The 19,168-nt window shown below is 41.9% G+C and overlaps 1 long non-coding RNA gene across 1 annotated transcript; it reads left to right on the forward strand.

Moving 5' to 3' along the window:
* The first annotated feature begins 7,190 nt into the window (after nucleotides 1-7,190).
* Nucleotides 7,191-8,439, forward strand: LOC130453666 (uncharacterized). Its single transcript, XR_008911142.1, has 2 exons — nucleotides 7,191-7,356; nucleotides 7,853-8,439. It is a non-coding gene; the product is annotated as an uncharacterized LOC130453666 (long non-coding RNA).
* Nucleotides 8,440-19,168: the final 10,729 nt, after the last annotated feature.

Here is a 19,168-nt window from a genome sequence, read left to right on the forward strand (position 1 = left end):
AGGTTTTTTCCTCAACGCTTGGCTGCCCTTTGAGTCTGAGGAAAAAAAATCTTTTCTTTCTTTTCAATCCTTTTTAACGCCTTAGTTACAACCCTTTAAAAAAATTGTATGTATTGAGAACCCAAATAATAAATCACTCCCAATGAATATTAATTAAAACTTAACAACTTCCAAATCGACTTTGATTAAAGTCCCTTAACAACGTTTCCTTAATATTTAATAACCTAATAACAAATCTTATATGATTTCTGGATTGGTCAAATTTCTCTTGCTAATTGCATTATAAACAGTTTGCATAAAAATTAATTTTCTTCACAGCACAAATTCATACCAATTTTGTGTACAACCTTTATGACATTATAACAAATTATATTTTAATGGATATAAATTTCTTCTTATTCATAGCACATATTTTCCTGATCAAGTATAACATTGTTTAAAAGTTCCAATTTAGCCATATACCAAATTCTTAATAGCTATGTAACTCCACATATACTGGTCACTGAATCCAGACTTCTAAAGTCCCAGTGCTAGCATGTAATCACTTGTTGCTATTTTTAAGGTCATCTCATTTTAAAATCCAACATTCAAATCTTAGACAAAGTTCTCCACAATACCCTAAACCCACTGCCTACCTGAATTTTACACGTAAATATCTTATGTTTTACCAAGCATTCAGTATGGGGTTTTTTGCCTTTTGATCATGAAAACTTTTCTATTGGTGTCAAGCTGGCTATTAATTACATTCAGTAGTTCTGAAACTTACTGAAGTCATTACCTCTTATCAGTCCTAGTAATAATAAACAGGTCTCTGACCATAGGCATTGAGCAGAATTAAATTTAACTAACATGTCACCTTTAACTGTTGCACAATTATCACCATATGATTACACTGTCATAGTACATTTTCAGACCAATTAGCAATTTTCCAAGGTTACATATATAGATCTTTAATATTAAATCTGAGAGAATAGCCAAATTATGGGATAAAATTTCCCTTTGTGTTCCAAATCAATCTTTCCCCTCTCTTCCAAGATGGGCCCTTTCCAAAAAAAAAAAGAGAGAGATTTATGGAACAGTCCTATCAAGATTAGAGGCCAAAACTAATTACCTCCTTTCGGGAGGACTCTGATCATAATTTGTGGATGCCCAATTAGAAAAATACAGCAAACAAGACCTGTAACACGGACACACGTGAAGACACACAAAACAAACACAGACTACGGGAAGCATGCTTTAAAAAATTAAGGTGTTTGCTCACGATCTTGAGGAAGAAAAAAAATGGAAGAAGGAATAAAAAACAAATCCATCTTACTTTTTTCCAAGGTACTGTCTCTTTAAAAGCTGTGAGAAGTGAAGAAAAGTTTTTTGGCTCCAGGAGTCTTAAGAGTAAACATTTGAAGAGGCAGGTGACAAGGGGTTGAAAGATGGACTCCTCTCTGCTAGAACCGAGAATCTGGGGGTCATGGAGGTGAAGGAGGAGGGGGACCCCTCATTCCTATCCATTTACTCCTCCCTTCCTAAGGTAGAGGGGTTGGTGGTGGCTGCGTAACCCGAATGGGAAAGCCCCAATCAGGATTGTTCTAAGATTGTAAATCAAGGCTATTTTTTTCTCCTATGTTTAAATCTACTGTTCCTTCATCAGGGAACTGTAGATTTGAATAAGATTCAAGAACTTAGCCAGTTGTGGCTTGCTTGCTTTTCTTACTTTTGCTCCCCTTTTCTGAAAAGTGTTTAATTATTCCAGTGAATAGCTTTCTTTCTTTAGATTCACTGTGCCCCATGGTGTCCTTTTTAACTTGCAAGTTCTGAATTGCCCACCCCTTTCCCTATGCTTCTGATGGGGGGGGGGGTGGCGCAGGGTTGCACCCCTTTGGGTGGGATCCTAGCAGCCCAAATTTGGAGAGAGACTTTTTGTTTTGGGGTGGTGGTGGGGCTTACCTAACTAGGCATGTCCCTGTTCTCGGCACAAGACTGCTGGGGTCTTGGATCCAGCTGAGCCCACAGCTCCAGGAGGTCCTCCGCAGGTGGAATGGCTAGGCGGAAATTAATGATGGAAGACAGCCATATGTGTGTATCTGCCTGGGGCCAGGCTCTGTATGAAATTGCTGCTTTGTCATGCTCAGGTTTAGCTTTTATTTTTATACCCATTTTCTTGGCACACAGCTACCTTATTCAACATATGTGTTCAAATAAAGATAATTGGATCAGTGATACATTAACTTTTAACAAATCGTTTGATTAACATTCTATACACTTATATTGTAGCTATTGATTCTGACTGGATACACAAAGGTTTTGTACAAGATAAATGATTTCATCACAGGTGGCTTAATTTTCTCATTAACCTATGAGGTGCTTGAGCTTACAGATAATCAAAGAAAATCATATGTTACTTTTAATAAAAATAGATAATCAGAAGTTCTAGAGACAGTCAAGAATACTGTGGCCAAGTAAAAGGATCAAAGGAATAATAGAGGCATAACTAGTTCTAATATTAAACTGATCATTTTCAGAATTTCATTGGGGAGTTTTGGTTGCTAAATCAAGTCACTGAAGCATGGGGTACTAAGCATTTTGTGCCAGCCTTTCTCTATATTAATTGATGTGCTGGGTTATGAGAATTAGTTTCTGTGCATGGGAGTAGGGGATTTCCAAGCACAGCTTTGTTAGGAGTTAAAGAAGTTAACACATGATAGTCTTTTGAGTTTGATCTTTTAGTGGTGTTCTGGGGGAATAATGTGCAAGTATTTGCTCTTGTATTCTTTCTGAGATTAAGGGGAGAGCAATAATCATATCAATTCCATTAGTAGGGGGTGTTGGTAAGAGAAGTCACAGAGAGGGGGCTGAGTGGGTGATTCCATCCTGCCAAGAAGCCACCCTGTGGCCTCCTGGCTCCCACGAGTGACCATGTCAAGACTTCATGGCCTGATGGCTCCCAGCACAGGGAGTTGTTATCAATTTTGGCAAGATCATTGACAAACTCTCCCATTCTATCCATGTTCACATAATGGAAAGATTTGAACTAGATAATGATACAATTAGGTAGATTCAACGATGGGCTTGTAAATGTTTAACAATTGGCTTTTTAGTTTAATCTGCATTATTAGTGTTTTCCCCATCATTTTCTTCAGTCTAGAAATCAATAGAACAATAAATCAAGGCCAAAGTTTTAGTGTTTGCCAGTTTTCTAGGTAGAAATGCCGAGACTGGAAATTTAATAACTGGTTCTTGGGAGCTAGTTGGAGCAGGCTCCCACACTGCTCCAATTTCAGGGAAATGGTTGGGTTCATTTTTATCAAGAACTTAAGCCAAAAGCACCTAGCACAGTGACAGGCACATAGTAAACACTATATCAATGTTAGCTATTATTGTTAGAGAATTTTTTAAAAAATCCTTACCTTCCATCTTAGAATTAATACTGTATATTGGTTCCAGGGCAGAAGAATGGTAAGAGCTAGACAATGGGGGTTAAGTGACTTGCCCAGGGTCACACAGCTATAAAGTGTCTGAATTAAGATTAGAACCTAGGACCTCCTGTCTCTGGGCCTGGTTCTCAATCCACTGAGCCACCTTGTTATAGATTTTTAACCTTTGTTATATCATGGATCCTCTTAAGTGTATTCCTAATTGGTTGAATCCATGATGATTAATGGATTGATGTTTAAATCTAGAGAGAAAATCCTAGTGTGGTGCCAAGGGAAATGGTGGTGTGCAACATTTTTTATCAATGACTTAAACAAAAAACACAGATGGTATCCTTATGAAATTCGTGAATGGCACAAATCTAAGCAAAACAGATAAACATTTGAATGACAAAATAGGGATCCAAAGAGATCTTGGCAGTCTGGGATAACAGGCTTTATCTAAACTTTCTCAGTAAGCAGAGAGAGTAGTGGGAGCTCTGGGGCCAGGCGATGCCAGGAAGAACCAAAAGTTCTCCTCTCCCTGATCGGCTGCTTGTCCTGAGCTATGAGACCAAGGACTGCTAACCTAACCCAGAAGGGCTGGTATTCTGTCTATCTGGGAAACTGGGGCAGGCCCAGTTTCAACAACCTCCCCGAAAGGGCCCTCAACTGGGACTCAGGAGAAATGGGTTCTCTTCCCTTCGCTAATGAGAGACCCTAATGCCACCTCTCTTTTTTCTCCTTTGTAAAGTGGGGTAATGAAGCAAGTTACTCATCTCTTGACAGATTGGGTGATGGAATCAGGGCATAGAATAAAACCTACATCTTGGGTAGAGCCAATGTAGGAATTTGCCTTGCTTGATTATACATATCTGTAAGGATTAAACCCCCCCCTTTTTTTTTGGAATCCTTACTTTCTGTCTTAATAACAATTCCAAGACAGAAGAGCATGAGCTAGGAATTGGAGTTAAGTGACTTTTCTAGGGTCACAATCCAGGAAGTGTCTGAAGTCAGATTTGAACCCAGGTCTTCCCAACTCACAGCCTCAACCTTTATCCACTGAGCCACTTAGCTGCCCCTAAGGTTTTGGGTTTTTTTTTATCTTTTTCCAAAAGAGGAGGAGAATAGAAGTGAGGGAAAAATATTTGTTAGTTAAAAAAAATTAAGTTAAATTTTTTGGAAGGATTCTCAGAGTGGTTTCAGCTTTTGCTGCTACTAAGCCGCCATCTTGGCTCTGACTCTAGGACAAAGTAGTCTCCAAGTTCCTTTCCAGCTATTACTTTCCATGAATCTGAGATTGAGGTTTCATTTGACTGCTCAGCTTCACTTTTAGGAAGAGTTGAAAGAGCTTTCCTTTGTGGCCCTTTACAAGCCATTTTTCCCTTTGGAAAGGACCCTCATTTTCCTCTTCTATAAAATGAAGGAATTGGATCAACTCACAGCTAGGAGGATAGAGTACTGAGCACAGATTCAGGAAGAACTGAATTCTAATTCAGCCTCAGCCATTTACTTACTACCTGTAAGGATAAAATGGCAGTAATAATAGCATTTAATACAAAAATGATAATAAATAGCTTACAAGCTGTAAGTATATAATGGCGATAATAATAGCACCAGCCTTTCAAGGTTGTTGTGAGGATTAAAAGAGATATAATAATTGTAATAAGTGCCTACCACAGTGATTGGCACATAGTAATAATCCCATTTATAACATTTATCTAAATGTTAGCTTAATTATTATTGCAGACGTTTAACTGTTGTTATATCATGGATCTCTTTGGATGGGACCTAGATCTGATGGAGCCAATGAACCCCTTCTCAGAATCATGTTTTTCAATAAGGAAAGGGAATACCCACTTTCAGTTAGCTATCAGTGGAAATCAAGATGTCGTTCTTTTTTCTATCCAGGTTCGTAAATCCCCTGACATCTATCCATTGACCCTTGGGGGTAGGGCCTGTGGGCCATAGGTGAGGAACCCTAGATCAGATCATCTCTAAGGTCCCTTCTAGCTCTAGCATTGGAGAGTTTTTGCCCCTAAGCAGGCTTCTTGGTTTCCAAATGGGAAGAAACAACTGATTTTAGCCTCTATTTAATAAGAATATTACAGACTCACTAAGATAATTGTTATTGAATTGCCCAGGATAACATAGCAAGTGATATGAGTTATCATGTAGTCACAGAATCTCAGAGTTGGAAGGAATCTCAAGGCCATTTAATCTAAGCCTTCCTGGTAGCATCAACCCACAGAGAATGCAAGAATCTCAAAATTGAAAGGAATCTCCAAGATCAGAATCCCCTGTACAAGTCCAGATGGTCATCCAGACTCCCCTGGAAGACCTCCAGAGAGGGGGAGAACTTTATCTCCTAAGGTAGCCCTGTAAAGATGATGGGCCTAACCAAAGGCATGTATGACACTAGAGGGTCCTTGATGTTTTGTGTATGATGCTCTCTTTCCTTCCACCTACTTAGTCCTAGGGACTCCAGAGATATATAGACATACAAAGTGTTTTCAGAAAAACACGAAAGCTCACTTCTGAGGATTTAAAAAAACCCAGTAGACAAAATCCCTTGAGAATAAGAACAAATCCTCATAGAATAGCAAGACCACAGGTAAGTACATCAAGTCTTGGGGGACAAGTTCAGACTTGAAGAAAATGTTTTGAAAAAAGAGAATTAAGTGAAGGAGAAAAAAGCCCCAAGAAAGGAGAGCAAGCCCATAGGGAAGAGGCCAAGACCTTCAGGGAATCTAAAGTATTCTGGGAATATTAGCTAAAGACGTAGAGAGTGTTGGAAAGGATTTCTAGCAGGGCATAGCAATGCAGGCTGGCAGCCTGGGATGGTGCAAGATCAAGATTCCTCAGAGCTTGGCTGGGTCAGGATTCTAAGGCAGTGGAAAAAAGTCTTTTTCTCTCAAGCTAGTCAGACTGGAAGGGGCGCCTCGTGGTCTCCCTGAAGAACCAACTGAGGAGCTGCCAAGGACGCTGGTGTATCAAGCAAGGTTGAGGGAGTGTTCCCCTTCACATTGGTGGACATTGTGAATGGAGAACCTTCTCCCTTTTTGGACCTTGTGAGGACGCTACATCTTGACTCTGCTGTTTGACCCAAACATCTGGAGTTCGTGAGGTTCTGGCCCTGTGGACATTACTAACGCCTTGTAGTTTAGCTTGAGTTAAGGTTTATTTATATTTAATACCTGGGTGGGTTGACAGTAGTAGTGCTCCCCTAAATTCCCTTCCAATTCCCTTTATCCTTATTTAATTAAATATACCCCTGTTGTAGATTTTATTATGTTATCTTCTATTTCCCTTCCCTGAAGCCTTTCCCTAACACCTTTCCCTATAACCGTTTTTACTGTAGCAAGAGAAGAATTGGGGACTAGGTGAAGAAGAGAATGAAGGGAGGAAATAAAACCCATTTTTCTCTCCTGGTTGGCAAAGGGAAAGTTTTAGAGAGATTCCAATGAGTAGAAGAACTTAAGAATGTCAGCTTGGACACACGTAGAGGAAAGACTCTAACTAAAGCCTGTCCTTTTTGTTCATCCTTCATTTTCAAAGAGAACGAACAACAGCATGGGCTTGTTGTGGGCTGGCAGTGGGCAGCGAGGGGCAGAAACAGGAATGGGAGCCTCAGACTCTGAAATCTTGCATTTCTCACAAGTTAGCACCAGTTAAACATCAACTGCAAAACCGCTAGTTTCAGCATTAATCAAGCATGAACTGTAGATTGTTCAGTTATCCATTCTGTGTGCTGGAATGGTAACATTCTATACTAGGCAACAGCTTTGTGTTCTTAGAAATAATTACCTATGTTGGTCCTCCGAAGTAACACACCCTGCCCACCCCTCGCCACGTTCCCACTCTAGAAGGGCAGCAAGACTTCTCCCGTGGTGATAAATGATGACAAGGTGGACAACGGAGGAACGTGAAACCAGAAGACACCTCCAAGCTGGTACATGCTCCTCCTTCCCTATGGCAATAAACCCCAACACATATCTCCACCCGAGTTTGGAAAGGGAGATGCTAAGCTACCAGACTCCAAATATGCCAACTCTGACCCACAGGATGTGGAAGCTGCCACTCTACAGTGGACGCCTCCTAGTTGTGTGACCTGGGCAAGTTACTTAAACCCATTGCCTAGCCCTTCTGCCTTGGAACAGTATTGATTCTAAGATGGAAAGTGAGCATTTTTAAAAAAGTGAACAAATAACCCATGGTTTTTAGCAGGCTATTAAAGGAAATTAAAGCTGGTCATATTGGGAAATTTGCCTTTTATACCTGTGCAAGCACTGCACTGGGCTTTGATATTTATCATTCTTAATGAAGAGAGATTAAAAGAAATCCAGCTCTGGGTTCAGTACTTTAATTATTGAAGGCTTATTATTAATTTTATGTCTTTCTAAGTTTTGAATAAGCCTTTTCTTCCTTCCATTTTTCCTTTTCCCCAGGGGATGCCCTCTGCAAATGGCCTTCTCTCTAGTTCCCTTCTTCCTGTGGGGCTCTGCTTCCTTCTCATGGAATCCTCTACCAACCTGGCAGCTTCCTCTCTTTTCTAGGGCAGCATCTATTTTTCCTGGAATCTGGGGAACTCGTTTTACATTCTGAATGGCGATCATCATATTGCCTTGCAAGTTCCACGCTTCCTTTTCAAAGAAGCCCACTGGTACAGAAGTGCACTGAGCACTCACCTTTTGTGGCGGCGGATTCTTTCTGTAACAGAAATCAGCAGAAACCACCCAGAGGTTTGCTAGGGCCAGTCCTTCCTTCTACGACCTGCCTCTGCTAGGTCTGGGAGGCACTGGCCTCAGCTATCAGGGAGGAAAAATCATTGGAAATCTCGGGGCACTTGGGAGACACAGCAGGAGCACACATATTCCTCTTGACTGGGAGAGCTACTTTCTGTGTATGCTAGTATGCTCTATGCCCTAGAGACGCTCCGTCTTCTATAGATTGCAGAAATCTCCCAATCAATCAGTCAACAAGTGCCTAATATTATATATGCTGGAGATAAGAATGAAATACATTTCTACCCCGAGGGAGCGTATGTTTTTGTGTGTGTGTACATAAGTGAATAGATGCAAAAGAAATATAATCTGGGGGAATATCAGGGGTTCTTAACCAGGGGTCCATAGATGCCCAAGGGGGTCTCTGAGTACATTTCAGAGGTTTATGAACTTGGATGGGAAAAATGGATGAAAAATATGGGGAAAATCTTTATTTTCACTAATACTAGCTAAAAGTTAGCATCTTTTTCAATTATTTAAAAACATTATTCTGAACATGGGTCAAGGGGATATGGCTGGGGATGAAGACCCTAAATGAACATCCTAATGCAAACACCAACAATATGGAAATAGGTTCTGATCAAGGACACATGTAAAACCAAATGAAATTGCGTGTCAGCTGCCGGTAGGGTGAGGGGAGGGAAATAATGTGATTATTGTAACCAAGGAATAATGTTCTAAATTGACTAAAGAAGTTAATTAAAAAAACATTATTCTGAGAAGTCCATAGATCTTAACAGATTGCCAGAGGGGTCGATGACACATACAAAAAACTTAAGCATACTTGTTCCGTATGCTTAAGAATTTGATTAATCAGATAACATGAAGTCCCCAGGACAAGATCTTGGTCCTTTAAAGTCTACAGAATCTCTCCTCAGAACAAAGCTATATGAAGCTCTAGGCAGTACAGTAGATAGAACGCGGGACCTAGAGTCAGGAAGACCTGAGTTCAAATACTGCCTCAGACATTTACCAGCTGTGTTAACATGTTTGCTTCAGTTTCTCTATCTGTAAAATGGGGGTAATAATAGTATGTAACTATCTGGATTGCTATGAGGATTAAATGAGATAATGGTTGTAAAGTTCTTGGCACAGTGCCTAGCACATAGTAGGTGCTGGGCGGCAATATGGATAGAACACTGGGCCTGGAGTCAAGAGACTCATTTTCGTGGATTCAAATCCAACCTCAGATGCATACTAGCTATGTGACCCTGGGCAAGTCACTTAACCCTATTTGCCTCAGTGTTCTTGTTGGTAAAATGAGCCAGGAAAGGAAATGGCAAATTACTCCAGTATTAATTGCCAAGAAAATTCCAAATGGGCTCATGAAGAGTCAGACACAACTGAAAAATGACTAAACATGATTCACATATATTAATTGCATTTGTTTTTTTCTGAGTAAGGACCAAGGATTAGTTAGCCCATTTTTTTGAAACAGAGACAGATGAATTTGTTGGCTTCAAAGAGGTATGTTGGATTTTTCTTTAGTAAGTTCAAAGACTGAGTTTGACTGACTGGGCAATCGTTATTATTGTTCTTTGTTAAAATCGTGGCCTCCTATTTTACTGAAAACAATGGAGGTTAGCTCCCTCTTCTCTCCCCCCCCCCCCCCCATCTCATATCTCCCAAGTGTTTTCTGCCACCATGGTCTCCTTCATTTTTGTCTCATAACGGGATGACCCTTCTCCTTGCCAAGACATACCGCTCTACATTCACAAGAGATCCCGCTCCATCCTGTCTTCTCCAATACACTGCTCCTTTATCATTCCCACCATCTCTTACCTCCAGAGTCTTCCTGTCCACTGCTTGCTCGCCTTCTGCCTACAAACATGCCCATGTCTTCCCTGATCCAGCCACCTTCACTAGCTGCCATCCCATGTCTCCCCGCCTTTCTGTTGCCTCCTCCTGGAGAAAGCCGTCTACAACAGGTACCCCCACTTCTTGCCTCTCATTTTCTCTCTCAGCCTCTATAGTCCGGCTCCTAATCTCGTCATTCAATCACAAGCGCTCTCTTCAAGGTTACTGATAATCTCTTCATCATCAAATTCTCTCTCTCCTCATTCCTGACTCTGCAGCCTTTGACAGTCATTCATTCGCCCTCTCCAGGATGCTCTCTTCTTTCTGGGTGCTTGTGGCACCGCTCACTCTGTCCTGCTCCTCCTTCTTTGCCGGGGGTGTGGGGGTGTCTCTGGCCTGGCTCCTCTTCTCTTCTCCCTCTATACTTTTTCGTTTGGCTATCTCATCAATTTCCATGGATTCGATGATCATCTATGCTGATGATTCTCCAATCTACCCATCCGGCCCTAACATCAGCTCATCTCTAGCGTCTCTTGGATACCTTACATTGTATGTGCTGAGGACATTTTCAGCTTAACATGTCCAGAACTGAACTCACTCTCTTTTCTCCCAGGCCCCCCTGTCTTCCCAGCTTCCCTATAACTGTTAAGGATACCACCATTCTCCCAGTCATCAAGGGTCTTCCTGGATTCCTCCTTCCCTCTGCCACCTCCCCCATCCCCCATCTAATATGTGGCCCCCACAATGCCACTGACTTTACCCTTGTAACATCTCTCACATAGGCCCCTTCTGACACAGTGGACACGCTGACACTGCCCTGGTTCAGACCCTCATAACCTGCTGGTTGGCTGTTACCAGTCTCTCACCTCCTGTCCATCTTCTGCTTACCTGTCAAAATAATCTTCCCCAAACACAGATCCGATCCTGCCTCCTTCCCCCACCTCCCACTCCCTAAACTCCAGGGGCTCCCCATCCAAAATAAAAGCCTGTTTGGTGTTTGAATCCCTTCATAGCCTGGCTCCTTCCTAGCTTTCCAGTCTTCTAACACTTCACACTCCGACACATCCTCTGCAATCCAGGACACCGGCTTCCTTGCTGTTCCTCCAAAAAGATATTCCATCTCTCTCAGCACTTTTGCTGGCCGTCTTCCATGCTTGGAATGTTCTTCCTTATCTCTGCCTCCTGGTTTCACTGGCTTTCTTCAAGTCTCAGCTAAAATCCCATCTTCTACAAGAAGCCTTTTTTTTTTAGTGCTCTTTAACATTTATCAGAATTTTGCAAAAAGAAGTGAAAACAAATCCAGTGCAAACATACATGCAGATACATTCATAGGATTTTTTTAGAGACGAGCCCAGGAACGAAGAAGTCTTGTAAACATGGCACTTTCTCAAAGGAAATGGAATCGGGGTTCTCTTCACAATTCAAAGCGGAGACACACATCCTCTACTCCTGGGGGAACAAAAAGGCTTCTTTCATTTCTGGAATGCTTTTAATGATCCAATATTATTTCTTTAAAGAAATGACATCTTACACACAACATCCTCCTTACTTCTAGTGCCTTCCCTCTGTTCATTATCTCCAGTTTATCTCTCACAGCTCCTTTGTATCTGATTGTGTGCATATTGGACCCTGAGGTCCTTGAGGACAGGGACTGGGTTTTGCCTCTTTTTGAATCTCCAGTACTAGGTACCCAATGACTAACTGCCCCATCTCATTTAAAAAAAAGAGGGGGGAAGCTGGGTGGCTCAGTGAATTGAGAGCCAGACCCAGAGATGGGAGGTCCTGGGTTCAAATGTGGCCTCAGACACTTCCCAGGTGTGTGACCCTGGACAAGTCACTTAACCCCCATTTCCTAGCCCTTACCTCTCTTCTGTCTTAGGACCAATACACAGTACTGATTCCAAGATGGAAGGTAAAGGTTTAAAAAATAAATAAATAAAAAAGGCTAAACTCAAGAGGACCTCTGCATGAACCTAAGCACATGATTTAAACGCAGATTTCATGCTGTGAACTTTTTTCCAGCACTCTTCTCAAAAGCCATTGCTAAAACCGTAATGATTTTGTGCTAGATGCTACATTTTGGTTTCCAATGGCATTAAGTCAGACTGTTTTAGAAACTCTACTTTTTTATTTGTATCTAGCCAGTTTTGAGAGGCAGCATGGTGTAATCGATAGAGATCTGGCCTCAAATTCAGGAAGATGCGAGTTCAAGTTCTGCCTCTGAAAAACATTCCAGTTTTACGAATCTGAGAAAGTCTCTTAACACCTTCTTTATTAGGCAATTGTAAGACAATAACTTGTGTCATAGTTACTTACCTCCTGAGGCAGCCAAGGTGGTTCAGGGGATAGCATGTGGGGTCTGGAGTCAGGAAGACCTGAGTTCAAATGTGGCCTCAGATACTCATTAGCCTTGTGACCCTGTTTGCCGTCATTCACTGGAGAAGGAAATGGCAAACCACTGCAGGATCTTTGCCAAGTGGACGGTTTGGTCCTGTGGGGTCACGAAGTATGTGACTAGACAAATCAATAATGCGATAACAACACGTATCTCCATTGGTAGAAGGAGTTTCCTCACTGGGAGTTTCCCATGTCATTAAATTTCAGATCAGAAAAAAAATTAAATAACGTGATGCTTTTGTTAGAAGAATTAGTTACTTGCTTTCCCAGAAGCAGGAATATGAATATCATCCTTTATACGGATGGCATCCTCTAATGATATTTTACTAGGAATAGATTTAAAGAGAAATCAGATTTGGTGACTAGTTGTTGTCATATCACCAGCTCAGCATCAATTATTGGGCAAGGGTACACCAACACTTAATTGCTCAACTGCATTAAATAAGTAAAACCATTTAGTTCTTTTATGATGTAATCTTTAGTCAACTCATTCTGATGGGGGTGTGTGACCACCAGGTGTCTCTGTGGGACAAAGTTTGGTTAGGCATTTAAAACAATGATCTTTTCCCAACAAGAAGTGGATTCCATATTTACAAAAGATATACGTCTGTGGGATGGGGGAAGGATTAATGAGGTTCCTTTAAAAAAAAAAAACCAAACCCTTACCTTCTAGCTTGAAGTCAATGCTGTGTACTTGTTCCAAGGCAGAAGAGTGGTATGGGTTAGGCAATGGGGGTCAAGTGACTTGTCCAGGGTCACACAGCTAGGATGAGTCTGAGGGCAGATTTGAACTCAGGACATCCCAACTCCAGGACTGGCTCTCAATCTACTGAGCCACCCAGCTGACCCAAAGATGAGATTCCTTTATAGAATGGGCTATTGGCTGATAGCATCTGCTCCCCAAATATTAAAGAGCAAGGTTAGAGGGCAGCTGGGTAGCTCAGTAGATAGGGAGCCAGGCCTAGAGATGGGGGGGGGGCCTGGGTTCAAATCTGGCCTCAGACACTTCCCAGCTGTGTGACCCTGGGCAAGTCACTTAACCCCATTGCTTAGCCCTGACCACTCTTCTGCCTTGGAACCAATACTCAGTATTGACTCCACGATGGAAGGTAAGGGTTTAAAAAAATACAGTGCAAGGTCATCTGTTCCACATACGGTGGCATGAAGCTTTGGGACTTTGACCCATCACTTAAACAAGAACTTCAGAAGATTTAGAGTTGTTTCTGGGGAAAAAAAATACTGCCTCTCCTTATAGATTCCCCTCCTGCCCATGGCCATGCTAAAGGAAGTCGGCCTTCTGGGGCGAGAATACAATCCCAGGACGTGAACTTCTGTAGCAAAAAAAGCAGCTGTAGCCTCCCTTGTATGATTCTCATTAGAATCGAGCTCAGAATGTCAGCTCGATTCTATGGGTACCTTAGAGGTCTCAATTGGGAACTGAATGGGGATCTGATGCTTGTCCAAAGCTTGCTTAAAACTTGAGAGAGAAAATGGAAAGGCCCCGAGAACCATCTGCTTGTTTTTATTCTCCACATTCTATCCCTGCTTTAAGTGAAATCAACAAAAGGCTACGGAGCTGGCGGGACCATATTTTCTCAGCCCTACACAGAAATGCTTTCTGGAATCAGTCAGTAAGAAGAAAAAAAAATACATTCTGAGAGACAATTTAATGTTAGCCTTTCTGCCTATAGGCAGACATCACAGAACTACCCGCTGAAACAGAACTCCGGATTTCTTGCAGAACTTCTGGAATAGCACCAGGATCCTCTCACAATCAATTCCTGATTGAATTTAGCTCCAAACCTAGTTTGAATCTGCAAATTTGCATGCTTCCTTTCATCAGAAAGTAAAAACAATGTCATGCAAAGATTGAGCTGCTAGAGAGTTAGAATCTCATTTCTTTTAACCTCTTACCTTCGATCTTAGAATCAATACTAGGTATTGGTTCCAAGGCAGAAGAGCAGTAAGGGCTAGGCAATGGGGGTTAAGTGACTTGCCCAGGGTCACACAGCTAGGAAGTGACTGGGGTCAGATTTGAACCTAGGAACTCCTGTCTCTGGGCCTGACTCTCCATCTATTGAGCCACCTAGCTGCCCCCTTGATTTTTTTTAAACCCTACCTGTCTTAGAACCAATCTCTAGGCCTGGCTCTCAACCCACTGAGTCGCCCAGCTGCCCCCATAGAATCTCATTTCTTCTTGTGATTAAGGGCCCTATGAGTATCTTCTCATTTGTTTCCTCCAAATGGACTCAGTTCTGTTCTGTTTTTAAATGGGCTAACTGCTCATTTTCAAACTTATATATAAATATAATTATATAATTAAGATTGTTAAGTTGAATTTGCAGATTCATCTTGGAATGGATTCCATTTGGATTCCAATGGATTAGAATGGATCCATTGCACCCATCATCTCTTGTTGGGACAGCAGCCATGCCAAGCTGACTTGGATAGAGCGCCAGGCCTGGAGTCAGGAGCACTCATCTTCTTGAGTGACTTGCTCAGGGTCACTCAGCCAGAAAGTGTCTTATTTTTGTGGAGTTTGTAGTTTTTTACTTCTAATAAATAAATGCACAGTTTTAATACCAAAAAATCCTCCCTTCCGTGGTACATAGAGCAAGTCCTGAGCAGCTAGGTGGTACAGTGGATAGAGCACCAAGCCTAGAGTCAGGAAGACTACACTTCCTGAGTTCAAATCTGGCCTCAGACACTTATTAGTTGTGTGACTCTGGGTCAGTCACTTCAACCTGCTGGCCTCAGTTTCCTCACCTGTACAATGAGCTGGAGAAGGAAATGGCAAAACACTCCAGTATCTTTGTCAAGAAAACCCCAAATGGGGTCACTGAAGAGTCTGACATGACTGACAACAACCGATTAACAATAAGCTGACTTGCCCTAACAGATAGAGGGCTGGACTGGATGTGATATCAGAAAGCCATTTCTGACACTTTGTGGCTGTGTGACCCTGGTCAAGTCACAAAATAGAAATGGATTTTCATGGCATTTTAAAAATTGGACCTATGATTTCACCACCGTAGGAGCTTCCTTTCCTCTAAAACATCTAGCCTTAGAGAGTTACCCGAAGGTGTTGAACATAAGGCCCCGTGGGTGCATATGGCTCACAACACTCCTGAGTGTGGTCTGAATCAGATTAGAATGTAATTGGGAAATAGTTAACAAATTAATTTCATAAATTAATATATTAAATGTGCCATTTCCCAAGTTAGTATACGGTTTGCAGGAACCTTTACACAGAGTGCAATGGCTCCCTTTTCTATTTGAGTTTGTCTCCACTGGTTCAGGGCATTCAGAGGCTAAGTGATTTGTACCAGACAGCCCATGGTACAGGTGAGGCTTGAACCCGGGTCTTCTGTACTCTCAGGTCATCCTCTACTATATTAAGTTACCTCTTCATCATAGCTCTAGAGCTGTAAGAGACCTTAGAGGTTTAGATTTAGAACTAGAAGGCACCTCAAAGGTAAACAAGTTCTTCAGATGGGGAAAATGTGATCCACAGCATGTGCAGGGTTCCCTAGGTAGTAAGTGGCAGAGCCAGATTGGAACCCAAGTCCTTTCATTCCCCATCCATTGCCTTTCCCATCCTGCCACGTTTTTTTTTTTTTAAATAAGGAAAGTGGAATTTCAACTCTGGTCCTTGGACTCAAGAGCCAGTGTTGTTTTTGCTGTTTTCCACCTTTCTTAGCCTGAGTTCTTTGATCTGGAAGAGGGGAACGATAATGCCAGAAATGCCTACCTTCCAGGATTGTTGGGAGGTTCAAGCAAAACAAAGAAAACAAAGAAAAGAAAACCAAAAAAAGAAAAAAGAAAAAATCAGAAGGACATTGAAGCATTTTAAGGAATGCACAGAGAAGTGCAGAAGGAAGCACAGACAAGCAAAACAATTTTGAAATATCTTCATTTTAAACCCTTATCTTTTGTCTTATAATCAATGCTGTGTATTGGTCCCAAGGCATAAGAGTAGTCAGGGCTAGGCAATGGGGGTTAAGTGACTTGCCCAGGGTCACACAGCTAAGAAGTTTCTGAGGCTAGATTTGAACCCAGGACCTCTCATCTCTAATCTGGTTCTCTAGCCACTGAGCAACCCAGCCGCCCCTACTGTATATATATTTTTATTTTTTTAATTAATTTATTTAATGGATTTAAAATATTTTCCCATTGTAATGTATGTTTTTATAAAAAGTAAATTGTATTGAAGAGAAATTCGTGGTTTCATATATGCTCCCCTTTTTGTGTTCTACTTGATATATGGAAATGTTCATGGGTTGTTGGTTTGTTTTTTGGTGTTCATTAAGTTCAAAATTTTAAATGAAAAACTAATATCCTTTGTAAATATTAAAATAGCACAAGACAAATATCAGTGATTATTTTTATTATTGTGTTGGAGTATGTGCGGCATTAGAAGAGAGAATTGTGGAGTCACGCTGCTACTGAGATATAGAGAGAGAAAGGGCAGGAACACTGGCCACACTGGCTCCCAGGAAACCATGAGTCATGGGGTTACAATGTGAACTGGAGTCAAGGGAACACATGTGGGGTCAACCCAGAGTGTGCCTTTCATCATTTACATCTCGGGCATGTGGTCCCCTCCATCCTATCCTAAAGGAGAGGAAGCGGCTTCAAGCCAGAGCTTGGGTAATAAATCCCAAGATTAGAAACTCTTTATTCCATTTTAAAAACTTATTTTAATTCATTTCCCATTCAGGGAAGATGGCTATAATTTCATTTTTGTCTGATTTTCCCTTGATTTACATTGAATGTAATGCAAACTCCTGGAGGGCAGAGATGGTTGTTTTGTATCCCCAGTGCCAAAGTTGGTACTTTGTTAATGTTTCATTAATATTTATTGGATATACTCTAGCCATTCATTTGATTTTGTAGCAACTGTAGATTCACTTTGGTTCCAGATGAATTGCCTCCAGGCTCTTTCCTTCTCTCACCCTTGCCACTCCAGGTCCCTGGCATGCCTTCCCATCACATCTGGCCAGCTGCATCCCTGGCATGGTGGGGGAGGTTTACAGTGCCTGGGTAATCACATTCCTCCTCTATACATTCAGGTTGTCTGGAGGTGGTGGGGTTAGAGAAGATCTCTCAGAATGAAGGGAGGGAAGGAGGGAGGGAGGTAAAAAAAAAAGGAGTCTGAGGATTCTGACCAGAAAAATGCAAGCTTGGGGAGTGCCTTAAGATTGTTCTTATTGAATCCTGAGCCCCAAGAGACATATAAGGCTCCAATCTAAAAAGGACGATCAGAACATCAAGGTATCCTGGGGCTCACTCTCCCAGGACTTTCTTATGTGAATCCTGGTGTCCAAAATAGCTTCAGAAGAGCCCCAACCTGGAGGTAGATATTCTAGAAGGGTGGCCCAGGGCTGGGCTGTATCTCTCAAGAATGCTACCAGTTATCCGCCCTCTTCTCTCTCCACACCGACCAGGATTACTCTCATGATGAATCCCACCCTCTGGTTCTGGGCTGATAATGGACCAATTTATTTTTTTTTCTTCTTTTTCAAAAGTTATTTAATTGACTAATTAAGAATATTTCTCCATGGTTCCATGATTCATGTTCTTTCCCCCCCCCCCTCCCTCCCCCCATAGCCAATGAGATTTTATATGTGTCATTGATCAAGACCTATTTCCATACCATTGATAATTGCAGTAGGGTGATCATTTAGAGTCTACATCCCGATTCATATCCCCATCCACCCATGTGATCAAGCAGTTTCTGCTCCCACAGTTCTTCCTCTGGATGTGGATAGTGTTCTTTCTCACAAGTCCCTCAGAACTGAATGGACCAATTTCTAAGCTTGCAGGCTGAGGGGATAGGGTGGCTTTGCCCAAGATGTTCATGGAGTAGTGGACAGAGTGCCAGATTTGGAACCAGATCTGAGTTTGAATCCTCCCTCAGGCACTTTAGGACCTTAACATATTCCATCACTTAAACTTTTATCAACCTTGGTTTCCTTGTTCATTAAATGGAAACGACAGCACCCATCACACAGAGTTGTTGTAAGGGTCACATGAGATTATTTGTATGTGTGTGTATATACATCTACAAATACTGATATGTATTGCATTTAGAAAATCTTAAAGCAATACAAAATATTACTGCTATCATGTTACCTCTCAGGTAGTTTGTCGATTCTTATTATCTTACATTCTTGCTGCTGATGGGATTTCTATAGACAAGCTAGAACAGGGGTCCCTAAACTATGGCTCTTGGGCCACATGCGGCCCCGAGGCCATTTGTCCGGTCCCCACCACACTTCTGGAAGGGGCAACTTTTTCATTGGTGGTCAGTGAGAAGAGCACTCTATGTGGCAGCACCACAAAGCGCAGCATCGTTCATGTACAGTACTACTTCCGGTGATATAATCCTTTTCATGATGCCTTGCTCTGAGAGTAACTGAATGAGAATGAGGTGCCACACAAAGGATCATGTGGCTGCACAATGGAAGCCATCAGCATGGTGAGCAGTGATCTGGGGGAGGGGATTCTGCTCTGTGTATACTGTTGCCCGGTATAGTGGTGGCAGTGATGGGCCTGTGCAAGGTGTGACAGGCCCAACACAACCAGTGCTGCAGCCTCTACTATCCAAGACAGCAGTATACAGATTTGTTCATAGTTGTTTTTTTTAATAGTCCAGCCCTCCAATGGTCTGAGGAACAGTGAAATTTGGGGACCCCTGCTAGAAGAAGGGAGGTGCAGCTAACTCTGGCATATTCGTGGTGATAGGAGATAGTAGAACCCCAAAGCTAGAAGATCCCTCAGAGG

Source organism: Monodelphis domestica, chromosome 4 (assembly GCF_027887165.1).
Source record: "Monodelphis domestica isolate mMonDom1 chromosome 4, mMonDom1.pri, whole genome shotgun sequence".
In the NCBI taxonomy this organism is placed as follows: domain Eukaryota; kingdom Metazoa; phylum Chordata; class Mammalia; order Didelphimorphia; family Didelphidae; genus Monodelphis; species Monodelphis domestica.